At 42.3% G+C, this 13,639-nt stretch overlaps 1 protein-coding gene across 3 annotated transcripts in view; it reads right to left on the bottom strand.

Moving 5' to 3' along the window:
* KANSL1 (KAT8 regulatory NSL complex subunit 1) overlaps positions 1 to 13,639 on the bottom strand; it is a 157,228-nt gene that overhangs the window by 129,596 nt on the left and 13,993 nt on the right. The window contains exon 1 of one of the 3 annotated variants that reach the window (XM_060781098.2): positions 4,724 to 5,479. The exons of 1 other annotated variant lie outside the window; for it this stretch is intronic. The gene's annotated coding sequence lies outside the window, so the exon portion shown is untranslated. Of the gene's footprint in view, positions 1 to 4,723; positions 5,480 to 13,639 lie in introns of those variants that run through there. One more of the 3 variants, XM_060781100.2, reaches the window with a different exon arrangement.

Raw genomic sequence — 13,639 nt, 5'->3', positions numbered from 1 at the left:
AAGCACACAACAACAACAACAACAACAACAACAACCCTATCTCATCAGCCAAAAGCAGACCCACACTTCCCATTGAAATACTAATAATTTTATATTTGTTAAAATTGTTCTTCATTTTAATTATTGTATTGTTTTTTTGTACTACAAATAAGATATGTACAGTGTGCATAGGAGTTCATGGGTTTGCTTGTTTTTTTCAAATTATAATCTGGCCCTCCAACAGTTTGAGGGACTGTGATCTGGCCCTCTGTTTAAAAAGTTTTAGGACCCCTGCTCTAACCAAATAAGAAATTAAGAGGCACCCTATGATTATTCTAGGATAGATCCCTTTGGGAAATTCATATGCCACTTTAAATATGGAAAAGCTTTACCCTATTTTCTTCTATAGTTCTTTCACAATTAACCATATGTGTCGATTTTTCCTCTTTTGGATTTTACTAGATTGAGCCCCAAAGTTGTACATCTATGATGGTGTCATGTTGTTACAAATTTCAATTGGAAGAACATCTGTGGCCGAAGATTTTGTGGACTAGATCCCACTTTAAGCCTTTCAAGAAGTAGACGGTTATCAACAACAGCAAAAACAACAATACACTCCTATACCTTTCTATTCAAACATAAGTCTTGCTCAATTCACTAGCCCTAGCTCTGAGAGCCCATCCACACAACAGAATAAAATCCCTCATTTTTTTTACTTTGATTTGGAATGTATGGCAGTGTAGGCTCAGATAAACCAGTACAAAGCAGATATTGTGGGGTTTTCTGCCTTGATGTTCTGGGTTATATGGCTGTGTGGAAGGGCCCTCAGATAAGGCGGCATATAATGGTTAAGTAAACCTTCTCACTGTCTCAAAACACCATTTTATTAAATACATGCCTGCCTGGTATTCAGAGCCACCCGTGACAAATTCCTTCTGAGTACAAACACCCACTGTAATCTGTTGAATCCCATGCATATTTATACTGAACCAAGTCACAGACTGCAACATGGGATTTACTTCCTGGTGTTCTGTTCTGAGTGTGCAAGATTGCAGAACTGAGATAGATGGGTAGATATATTTTCCTTTTAGGAATCGATTTCCCCCCTTAAAACACACTCAGAGGAAGCTGGATCAACAACCCCAGGGATAAACTGATTTGCTACAAGTTCTAAAATTTCAATGTGTCACAACCAAAGCACTCTCTCCTACTTTCACAACACAACTTCTGACAGAGAGCTTTTTTACCTAGGTCTTATTTTTAGAATAATGTATCAGAGTAAGCATCACATGTCATGACGCAACTGCTTAAGAAAAAGAGACCCAAATGGCTCCTGATTTGATCTCCAAAACAAGCTTTTCTCTCACATTACGGTCAACAAATAAAAATATATAGCACAAAATGCTTTTTGAATCAAAGGCCACTTGACACTCCCTCAACAGAAAAAGGGGCATGTATTTTTATGACATTTTCCCTTTTAAGGTGAACAAGCAACAATTCTCAGAGGACATGGTGTCTCTTCAAAGCTCTCTTTAATTTGCCATATTCAAGAGAAAAAACTTACAAGTGGTTCCAAATTGCTTACAGTTTGATCTATGAATGAAAACATTCCCAATTCTAAATCACTGGTAATAAAGGGCAGTCAGGCAGCACCAAAAAAAAATTACAGGGACAAATCCACACCGGTGAATGAGACAACTATTATGTGGCTCAAGCAATAAGGGGGGAGGGGGAAAGTATCTATCCATCACACAAAGGTTTCAGAAACAAGCCACCAATATTGGGCAGTCAGCAAGGTGACAGAAGCCACGTTTATAGGCATAACAAGTCCAGTAGTTATTAACATGTGATCTGAGTCTACTACACGCCAATCAAATAATTTTGAGACCCATTATAATAAAGAGGGAAATCCCACATCATCAAGATTATGCAAAACAAGTGTTATGCAATTCGTGCCCGGTTTCTCAGAACCTTATTTAAGAGTTTGTTTGGGTGAAGGAGTCCAATCCACACCCAGTAATGAAGATGGGGGAGTTTAGAAACAATCACTGCCGGCCAAATTTGCATTTTAATACTTAGAAGGAGAGGAGGAAAGACTTAGATGTGTTGTTGATTGTCATTCACCACCACCAAGCAGTCAATACAACTCACACAAACAGCCACACACACACACAAAAAATGACTGCCAAGCAGACACGTGATGGTGAGATTGCCAAAAGGGGAGCTGCCATACACACATCTTCTATATAAATAAAAATGTAATGTTCGTTTCTGGGATTGACATAACTCAAAAACCACTGGACGAATTGACACCAAATTTAGACACAATACACCTATCAGGCCCATGAGTGACCATCACGCATAAAAATACTGGAAAACACAGTGAAAGAGACTTAAAAAGCCAAAAAATAAAAAATACATTACAACACATGCACATAAACACACACATATATACATATACACAGATATATGCACACACATATACACACATATATATACACAAAACATATATACACAGACTGGGCCATAGTAACACGTGGCAGGGGACGGCTAGTATAAATTAAAATGTAATGTTCGTTTGTGGGATTAACATTACTCAAAAACCATTGGGGGAATTGCCGCCAAATTTGGCCACAAGACACCTACTAACCCAAGGAGTGACCATCACTAAAAAAATGATTTTGTCATTTGGGAGTTGTAGTTGCTCAGATTTGTAGTACACCTATAATCAAAGAGCATTCTGAATACCAATGATGGAATTGAACCAATTGTGGCACACAGGACTCCCATGACCAACAGAAAACACTAGAAGGGTTTGGTGGGCATTGACCTTGAGTTTGGGAGTTGTAGTTCACCTACTTCCAGAGAGCACTTTGGACTCAAACAATGATGGATCTGGACCAAACTTGGCACGAATATTCCATATGCCCAAATATGAACACAGTTTGGGGGGGAAATAGACCTTTACATTTGGGAGATATAGTTACTGGGATTTATAATTCACCTACAATCAAAGAGCATGCTGAACCACCAAGGACAGAATTGGGGCAAACTTCCCACACAGAACCCTCATGATCAACAGAAAATACTTAAGGCCATCCACTCCAACTCCCTTCACCAGGGCAAAAAATGTAATCAAAGCCCTCCTGACAAAGAGCCAACCAGCCATAGCTATAGATAAATATGATCCATACACACACATAGTATCATAGATTTCAAAGGGACCCCTAAAGAAGGACAATTATATGTTGCATGTTCCAGAGTAGGCAAATCAGACAATCTCCACATCAACACTGACAAAGAAACAGCAAGAAATACTGTTTACCCACAAGCTTAAAGGAATTACATATATTAGAAACCAACACTTTCTCATTACTTTATTTTCCAGATCAGCAGACTGGGCCACAGCAACGCGTGGCAGGGGACGGCTAGTTTATAAATAAGATCTTTCAGCGGGGAAATTGAGGAAGGTTTTGGAAGGCTATGATGGGAGTTGGGGCGCGCCGGCGTTCTCCAGGCGACCCAGGAGTAGTAAAGTGGAAGGCGTGCGCATTTTATGAATAGGGTAGAGGGAGGGGAAACGAACACAAAAAGAAATGGAAGACAGGTCCCACTTGAGAACCTGCCTGTGACCAAGAGGGTGAGGGGAGAGCCTTCAGTTTAAAGTGGCGCCACCAGAAACCAGCCCTCCTCCCTCTTTCCCTCCCCCTCCCTCCTGGGCTTGCAATGGAGCCGCAATACTTCGCCGAAGCGCGCACACACGCACATAACAAACACCAGCTTCAGAGTTGGGATTTGTTTGTTTTTAAGCCACTTTTCAAAATGATTGAAAACTGGAAAGCAGGGAGAAAAATACGCGTTTGTTTCCACAGATAGCGTTCCAAAAAGTGCCTAGAAAAGTGTACATTTCAGGAGTGTAGGTCGCCTGTGTTTCCAAAGTCAACCCACACTCCGTTTCTTCCTCTCCTCTTCCCCCTCCAACCCTCCCCCCCCCCAGCAAGCATGGGAGACCGGGCAGTTTTGTAACCCTCTCTATAACGCTTTCCTTGCCGCCCCATATTAAATTTCCAAGGATTTTGGAAAATAATAAAAGCGCGATTACACCCTCTGCGTGGCCCTAATTCTCAAGGATTTTGGAGATGTTTTGGAAAATAATAAAAGCGCGATTACACCCTTTGCGTGGCCCTTTTAAAAGGGGGGGAAGGGGAGGTCTGCGTTTTCAACTCTAGGACACGGCAAGGGGAGAAGAAGAACGAGAAAGTAACGCCGAGAAGCGAATTAATAATATTCATCATGGAGGAGCAAGAGCCTCGCTGTGCCTGGCACCGAGAGAGAGAGAGAGAGAGCGGGAGAGAAAGACACCCACCCGGGCGGTGAAGTTGTGAAGCAAATAATGTTATGACGCCCTTTCCAAGGGGAGAGACGTCTAACTAAATAATGGCTGCAACCAAAATTAAAAGACAGAGGGGAGTGAGAAATCCAGGGCAAAGGTGGGGGGGAAGAAGAGAGAGAAAGGGGTCAAAAGAAGTTGTTTTGTGTTTTCTGCGGGCTTCCTTCCTTTAGGGGTGCAGCCAGGCGCGCTAACAAAGGCACGGCAAGAAGGGCCGAGCAAGGGCAACGGGGAAAGCGAGCATCGAGCAGAGCGGGGTAAGCAAGCAAGCAAGCAGGCAGGCAGGGAGGGAGGGAAGCACACTCACACACACACTCACAGAGACAAAAAGGCGAAGCAGGCGGCGGCACCTACCACGTGATGGAGCCGAGAGCAGAGTCCGGGCGGATCCGACCCGGTACCAAAAAAAATATGGAAAATTCGCCCAAATGGAAAGGGCGCAGTTTGCAAACAAGGCGAGGGGCTCTTCAGTGTTTGCCGTAGCCGTCTCCTCCTCCTCCTCCTCCTTGCCGCGGCTCTGTTCTTTCTTCCTCCTCCTTTCCTCCTTCCCCTCCCGGCTCCCCTTTCCCTGCCCGCCTGCTCCTTGCTCTTCTGCGGGCAAGGAGGGCGGGCGGGCAGGAAAAGGGCTGTGGGGAAGGAAGGGATTTGGGGCGGCGGGGAGGGAAGGGCGCCTTCTCTTTTTCCAACCACCCCCAGCACACCCTGGAGAAAAGGGGGGAGAGGAGAGAAGGAGGGCCCTCCCTCGAGGAGAAGAAGAGGCGGCGGCGCGGGGAAAAAAAGGGCGCTCCTGTCTTCCTCCTCCTCCAGTAGTGGCGGCTGTTGTGGCGCCTCCTCCTCCTTCTCCTCGTACTGCAAAGGAGGGTCTCTCTCTCTCTCTCTTGCTCTCTCTCTTCTTCAAAGTGGGACAGTGTGCAACACAACCCCTCTGCGGTGCTCCCGCCTTCTCCCCGCCTTCAGGGCCCCCCGCTTTTGCCTTCGTGCCCGGGCAGCCGCAGCAGCAGCAGCCGCGGAGGTGGCGCTGCTGCTGCTGTTTTTTTTTTCTGCTGCTAAATTCTGTTCGGGGGAAAAAATGGCGGCCGGGCTCCTTCTCTCTGCCCTCCTCCTCCTCCCTCCCTCCCTCTCTCTCTCTCTCTCTCTCTCCTCCCTCTAATCGGAGAATGCACCGGGCAGGCAAGGCAGGGGGAAGGGAAAGTAAAAAGAGGAGAGAGAGAGAGAGGCGGGGAGGATGTCTATTAAAAGGAGAGAGAAAAAGGGAGGCAAGCGTCAGCGCCATCGCCGGTTTCTCCAAGGCACTGCAACCCCTCCAAAGGAAGAAGGAGGGAAAAAAACCTTTCCCAGCTATGCAGCTAAAAAAGAAAAAAAAAGTGTTGCTGCGCGCGAGCAAGGGGAAAAAGGCAAGTTACAAAAAGGCGCGTACACCCGAGATGAATGAATGGATGGATTGGAGGGGAAGACTTGAAAGGAGGAAAGCAAGGCAAGAGTGCGCCGGGAAAGAGAAAGAAAGAGAAACCTATAGAAATCGGATCGCCAGGCAATTTCAAGAGAGACTTCAAGCCAGCATGAGAATATACCATTCGTGGACGCTAAGTAAACAAACGCTAGGAACAAATGACAAACGGGTGGAAAACAACACAGTTGCAGACCCACTGAGACAACAACACAGTTGCAGACCCATTGAGACAACCACAAGGGACAAACGAGTGGAAAACAACACAGTTGCAGACCCGTCCAGAGCAAAATTTAAGTTTCAGCCCTCTCCCCTGCATCAATTTCAGTACCCACACATACCCAAAAACAATCTAAGCAAGGGGTCCACAAACCTTTTAAACAGAGGGCCAGGTCACAGACCCTCAAACTGTTGGAGGGCCAGATTATAATTTGGGGAATTCCTATGCACGCTGCACTTATCTTATTTGTAGTGTAAAAACACTTTAAAACAATACAATAATTAAAACAAGGAACAATGTTAACAAATATAAACGTATTAGTATTTTAATGGGAAATGTGGGCCTGCTTTTGGCTGATGAGATAGGATTGTTGTTGTTATGTGCTTTCAAGTCATTTCAGACTTAGGTTGATCCTGAGCGAGGGCCGGGTAAATGACCTTGGAGGGCCGCATCTGGTCCCCGGGCCTTAGTTTGAGGACCCCTGATCTAAGCTATAGACTACTTTTCTCTTTAAATCCTAAATTTGAAAATTTACATTGAGACATACATAGCACAACCCTCCTGGGCAGAAATCAATGTCAATACTCTTTCACTATGATAGACTTTAGGCCCACTGATACCAGAAAAAGGCTGTTGATTTTCTTTCATGGAGTCCGAATGTATCTCCTCCTATGAACCATCTAGAACAGGGGTCCTCAAACTAAGGCCCAAGGGCCGGATACGGCCCTCCAAGATCATTTACCCGGCCCTCACTCAGGGTCAACCTAAGTCTTGAAAGCACGCAACAACAACAATCCTATCTCATCAGCCAAAAGGAGGCCTACACTTCCCATTGCAATACTAATAAGTTTATATTTGTTAACATTGTTCTTCATTTTAATTATTGTATTGTTTTTAAGTGTTTTCTGCACTACAAATAATATATGTGCAGTGTGCATAGGAATTCATTCATATTTTTTGCAAATTATAATCCGGCCCTCCAGCGGTTTGAGGGACCGTGACCTGGCCCTCTGTTTAAAAAGTTTGAAGTCCCCTGATCTAGGAGTTTAAGATCATCTGGGGAGGCCCTGCTCTCAATCCCGCCTTCCTCACAACTGCGATTGGCAGAGACGAAGGACAGGGCCTTCTCAGTGGTGGCCCCCTGGCTATGGAACTCCCTTCCCAGGGATATTAGATCGGCCCTCTCCCTCCTGACTTTCCAAAAAAAGTAAAGACCTGGCTCTTTGAGCAAGCTTTTGAGAATGCAGCAGAATAGATAACACGGAACTATGGATGATGAACATGGAATGGCCAGACGATGTTACTGGATAACATTTTTAACAGGATGACACCAATGATTATATGCTTTAACGGTTTTTATTTATGTTTTATATTGTAATGTTGATGGGTTTTAATGGCACTTTTATGAATGCCTGACATCGAATTGTGCCAATCGGTAACCCGCCTTGAGTCGGTGGATGGCTGAGAAAGGCGGGCTATAAATATCATAAATAAATTGAAGTTGGCTATATCAATAAATTTAAATACGGCTAAATCAGAATTCAATCCACTGTGCTTTTCTTAACCCATTCCACTACAGCTCCACTTTGTGAAAGGATATTGGAATTAGGCCTTGGTACCCCAGGAAGGAATGGAAATGGAAGTTCTGATTATCATTATATTGCTATTTGGTCAAATTAATAACACTCACTAATAAAGATGTAGTGGGGTGCAAATTGCATTCTTAAAACTTTTTTAAACAAGTCTTGACCAGAGAAAAATCACTACCGTGTGGCAACCCAATACGCAACTGAAATAATAATACTTCATTTATAACCATCTTCAGCACGGTTTCTAACAAAAATAAAAAAGGAAAAAATTCAATGCCAAAATAGACAAAGCAACAAATCAAATAATGCCAATGGATAAAACAATCTTAATATGAACTTATAACACTAACCAAAAATAATAAAAAATAGACTTAAATAAACATAATATTTTATTTAAGGAGCCCCCGGTGGCTCCATAAGCCCGGTGGGTTAAACCGCTGAGCTGCTGAACTTGCTGGCAGAAAGGTTGCCGGTTCAAATCCGGGGAGCAGAGTGAGCTCCCACTGTTAGCCCCAGCTTCTGCCAACCTAGCAGTTCGAAAACATGCAAATGTGAGTAGATCAATAGGTATCGATCCGGCAGGAATGTAATGGCACTCCATGCAGTCATGCTGGCCACATTGACCTTGGAGGTGTCTACGGACAACACCGACTCTTTGGCTTAGAAATGGAGATGAGCACCAACCCCCAGAGTCGGACACAACTGGACTTAATGCCAGGGGAAAACCTTTACTTTAAACACAATATAACATATCACACACATTTACCAGAAAATAAGCTCTTACAAATTAAACTAAAAAGAAATTTAAAGCATCAGACGGTTTATGGCATCTTGGACTTTCTCTCAGATTTGTATCAGCAAATGTAATAATTCAGCCCAACAAACAAGGCATGAACACAATGTTCTGTATGAGAAGTGCAAATTGAGCTTTCAGATGCTGCACTGCAATATCCATCTTTCTTTACCACTGTCCGTGCTCGTCAACACTACAGAGTCTTGCAGGTAGCGTTACCAGATTTTCTAACCAGCAATAAGATACCCCAAAATCCATGGTTATTGGTATGTTTGTTTTCTGCTTAAATATCAAATGAAAGTTAATCTATTTTGGTTTATCTTGCTATGTATTCCTCTGTAAAATTAACATATTAATTACATTCATAAATTACATGATGTACATACTTCTGTCTTTATGAAGACTGGCACCAGGATTTTTTGCTATTTCATTCAGTTTATATAACCCTTCTAGCTCTCAAGGAGGGGACAGCACTTAGACTGAGGGACAACTACCAGGCCTATAAAGGACAACCTTTCCAGCTTTCAAATTATAGTAGGGGGTGCCCGGTAATCCTATTCGTTATTCAACCAGAATTGGAAGGCTAGTCTGATTACCACTCTTGGCCAACGCTGAACAAAGCTATTTTGATCTGTTTACCCAGCAACATGGGGGCTAGGAAATCATTACAAGGACCAAGTCAGACAGGTTCTTATTTTGTGCCAGTTTTACAGGTGAAGAATTATCACTAGATCTACAGAAGAGCCACCTAAGGCTGCATGAATATGACACCTCCTCTAGGATCTTTGTGGCAAGTGCATGCAAAATGTGGTCCTGAAGATGTCAGTAGACATTAGCTTCCAACATTCAGCAGGCTTATGTGCACCTACTCCTACTAATATTTAAGAGTAGCACTTTAATACTACTCTTAAAATCTGAAACCTCACCATAAATACTGGGTCTGAGAGCAAATTAGGCTTGAGACTTGATTTGCTCTTAAATTACTTAAAAGAGGCTATCCTACTTTGGCTGTATCATGATATGACATTTATTTATTGATTGTGTCAGGGGCAACCAGACAATTGTATTACATTTCTAACAGAACAAAACAAACAAACAGATAAAACACAAAATTTGCAAACTTGGTAGTTGATTAAATGTCCTTTGTGGATGTATATATATATACATATATATTTTTATTCTTTTTTTAAGGGTTTATTTAGGATGTCTTTTTTACTTTTTACTTTACTGGCCTTTCCCTTTCTCTTTTTTTCTTCACTTTTCTATACCTTATTGTTCTCACTCTTTCGTTGTATTCTATATAAAATTTTAATAAAATTTCTTTTAAAAATGTCCTTTGACCAGTATCTGGCCACTTGGAGTGCCTCTGGTGTTGCTGCAAGAAGGTCCTCCATTGTGCATGTAGCAGGGCTCAGGCTGCATTGCAGCAGATGGTCAGTGGTTTGCTCTTCTCCACACTTGCATGTTGTGGATTCCACTTTGTAGCCCCATTTCTTAAGATTGGCTCTGCATCTTGTGGTGCCACAGCACAGTCTGTTCAGCGCCTTCCAAGTCGCCCAGTCTTCTGTGTACCCAGGGGGAATCTCTCATTTGGTATCAGCCACTGGTTGAGGTTCTGGGTTTGAGCCTGCCACTTTTGGACTCTCGCTTGCTGAGGTGTTCCAGCGAGTGTCTCTGTAGATCTTAGAAAACTATTTCTTGATTTAAGTCGTTGACGTGCTGGCTGATACCCAAACGGGATGAGCTGGAGATGTCACTGCCTTGGTCCTCTCACTATTGGCTGCTACTTCCCGGCGGATGTCAGATGGTGCAATACCGGCTAAACAGTACAATTTCTCCAGTGGTGTAGGTCGCAGACACCCCGTGATAATGCGGCATGTCTCATTAAGAGCCACATCCACTGTTTTAGCGTGGTGAGATGTGTTCCACACTGGACATGCATACTCAGCAGCAGAGTAGCATAGCGCAAGGGCAGATGTTTTCACTGTGTCTGGTTGTGATCCCCAGGTTGTGCCAGTCAGCTTTGACATGTCATATCATGACATGGTATGATATGACATGATTCACTGGGAAAAGATGACAATGCTTAGTAAGGCTGGAGGCAATAGGAAAAGTGGAAGACCATGTCATAGGTGAACTGATTCAAATAAGGAAGCTGCAACCCTGAGTTTGGAAGACCTAAGCAGAGCCCTTTATGATGGGGGGTTATTTGACATAACATAAATAGTGTCGTCATGAGTCAAAATCAACTTGAAGTCATCATCAGTCAAAATCTGCTTGAAAGCAAACAACAACAAATTACTTTTCCAGGCACCATTCCAGATCTCGCCAAGTATACCATCTGCTCAACACCTTGCTATTTCCACACCATAACAGCCTCATCCTACAACTGTACATTGTCCTACTGCTTTGGTGTTTCAGTCTGATTATTTATAAATCTCAGTTTGAAACTGCAACTTAGGATTGTTCATCACCACTGTTGCAAAACACTGTCAACATCACTAATCAAGAGTACCATTGTGCTTTTTACTGCAACACTGATAAAGGTGCAGCATGCTTCCTTTATAAATGCTAATTATGGCTGACCAAATAAAAAATTGCAAGTGTTGAGCTAAATATTGCTTTATTGGAAGCTTGGTAAAATTATCACTCTCAAGGCAAGCTTTGCAGAAATTAATGCATTACAATATCACCTTCATATATATAGGGGAAAAAAGCAGTTTTTTAACTTCTACATTATTCAGTGTCTTACAATGCCAGAAGAAAAATCTTGCTCCCTTTTGAAATGGTACTATTACTATCAGAAAGCTTACAGATGGGAGCAAACATTTATTTAAATGCATGCTAATAAAAATTCCTTAATACAAGGGTTCAGTCTCTCTGCCTGAGTGTCTGAGGAGTTTCTCCTCCCCTGTTTTACTGCTTTCTCCTCCCTCCACAACCTAATAACCCAAATCTCGTATCTGAATGACCTAGTTGTTCACTGAATTGGGAAGCTGAGGGAAAATACAGTGCATTTTCAACTTATTTAAAATCTTATTTTCAATTTGTCTTTAGAATCTTCCCTCACCTTACCAACCCGTTGACCCACTGCATTTCAGGACCTGAATGTTTAGAAACGTAGCAGTATTAGAGACAATGGCTTCTCTAAGGCTATCTGAGGCTTTTTCTAACACTATATTATCTGCTTGGAAACCACTGTACTTTGTGTCATTACTTCTCCAGTAATATATGGTATGTCTCAACTCAAGTCATGTGGGAGGAGTCTTCAATGTGACTCCTCCTCTACTCTTAACTTAGCTTCCAGGCGGAGGTGAGGACAACAGAGAAGACAGAAACCTGCAATTCCCGCATTACTTTTACTTGAAGCTTCCTGTGTTACCAACTAATGGACTGGGGACTAACACCCACAACCACGAAGGTCCCATCAAAAGGTATACAAGTTCAAGTCAAGATTCCCTGTCTCATAGCTTCTTCACTTCATTTTATTTCTTTTATAACTCAAACACTATGCCATGAAAGTTTTTAACTTGCTAGGAAATTGCCAGAAACCTTACTCTACCTCAAACACTGATACTCCAATAAGCAGAATTCACCCTGTTTCTTATCTGCTCCATCATTTCCACTGGGAAGAAAATAAATCCACCTTAACATAGTTAAAAGAGATAGTAGTGCCACCATCCACCATGTTACCACAGCGGCAAAACTTTTCAAATATTATGAGGAGATGTGTTTAGGAGAATGAGAAGCTGCCTTTAAAAAGCTAGACCATTGGTCCTACTAACAAATTACTGTCTAGAACAGTGGTTCTCGACCTGTGGGTCCCCAAATGTTTTGGCCTTCAACACCCAGAAATCCCAACAGCTGGTAAACTGGCAGGGACTTCTTGGAGTTGTAGGCCAAAATACTGGAGATCCACAGGTTGAGAACCACTGTTTTAGAAGAATTTTTGTGTGTGTGTGGGGGGGGGGGGGGGGGATTGTTCCAAGACCAAGATAGTGAGCTGGGTGATATCAATTTCCCTCTCCAGGCAAAGATCAGAACACAGAATCCTCTATTATCTGTTGCATGTAGTCAAAGATAGGATATTCTTCCACATCATGTTCAATCCCAAGAAAGAGTGAAAGCAGTGCATAGGAGAAAAAGTAGCTATTATCTCTTATCTGAGATAGGAGATAAAAGCAAAATTCTTTCACCTGGAACTTATTTTCCCAGTTTGAAGTCGAGATGCAGCCAAGACCTCCTCAACTCTAAAGGCTGGTGTTTTGCGAAGGAATCAGAACTTCAGCATGTGGATAGAGCACTGTCACAGGCTGGATCAAAGGCTTCAGACAGCAGTCTTTTCCACTCTTACAAGAAACACCAAGGGCTGAACCTAGGACCTTCTTTCTATATGAGCTAGGTCTCTGAGTTACAGCCTTTCCTAACAGGAGTAAATGAGGAACTACCTTACTATACTAATACAAATAACTGGTTGAGAAAACAAATATTGGATTATAGATGTGTAAATTCCAAGGGACAGCAGAGAGGAAGACAAAAAGAAAGAAAAAGTTATGAAATATTGAAACCTCTGACCTGAGGTTCAGCACCTCTGAGAAAAGAAAAGAAAAACATTGGATCCAAGAGTGATAGGTGCTCCAGGAATAATTCCAAATGGATTCATAAAACATCTCTGTTAAATCACCATTAAGTAAATCACAACCCCAGAGTTACAAAAACAGCACTACTTAAATATGCCACTTACATCTCTCTGCGACACCAGAGGCACTCCAAGTGGTCAGATACTGGTCAAAGGACATTTAATATAATGCCAAGTTTCAAACTTTGTGTTTTTTGTTTGTTTGAATACAATACAAATGTACCCTTGGTTCGCTACTGATACGATAAATAAATAAATCTCCCTGATCCCTAGATTTTTAGATAAAATTTAAATCACAGATGGTTCAAAACATCAGTCAGCCACACCTGTTAAATTGTAAAACAAATACTAATTTCTCCATTAAACTAAAAAGTAACAGGGATACTATTATGCTCCTTTAAAAATAACATTGTTGCCTTTTAAAAATTGAATGACCTGCCTTAGGTCCGAATTCCAGAAGAAATTCCAACAAGCCTTCAAATTAATTAATACTTTTGGAAGGGAGGACAAGAGGGAAAGCTCACTGTAGAAGGACAGACATTTTAGGGTTTAAAATATGGAGCCTACTGATCATGCTCAATA

Source organism: Anolis sagrei, chromosome 6, assembly GCF_037176765.1.
Source record: "Anolis sagrei isolate rAnoSag1 chromosome 6, rAnoSag1.mat, whole genome shotgun sequence".
NCBI classification, from domain to species: Eukaryota; Metazoa; Chordata; class Lepidosauria; order Squamata; family Dactyloidae; genus Anolis; species Anolis sagrei.
Note: the sequence above shows the minus strand (reverse complement) of the source record. Positions and strands in the feature narration are given on the sequence as shown.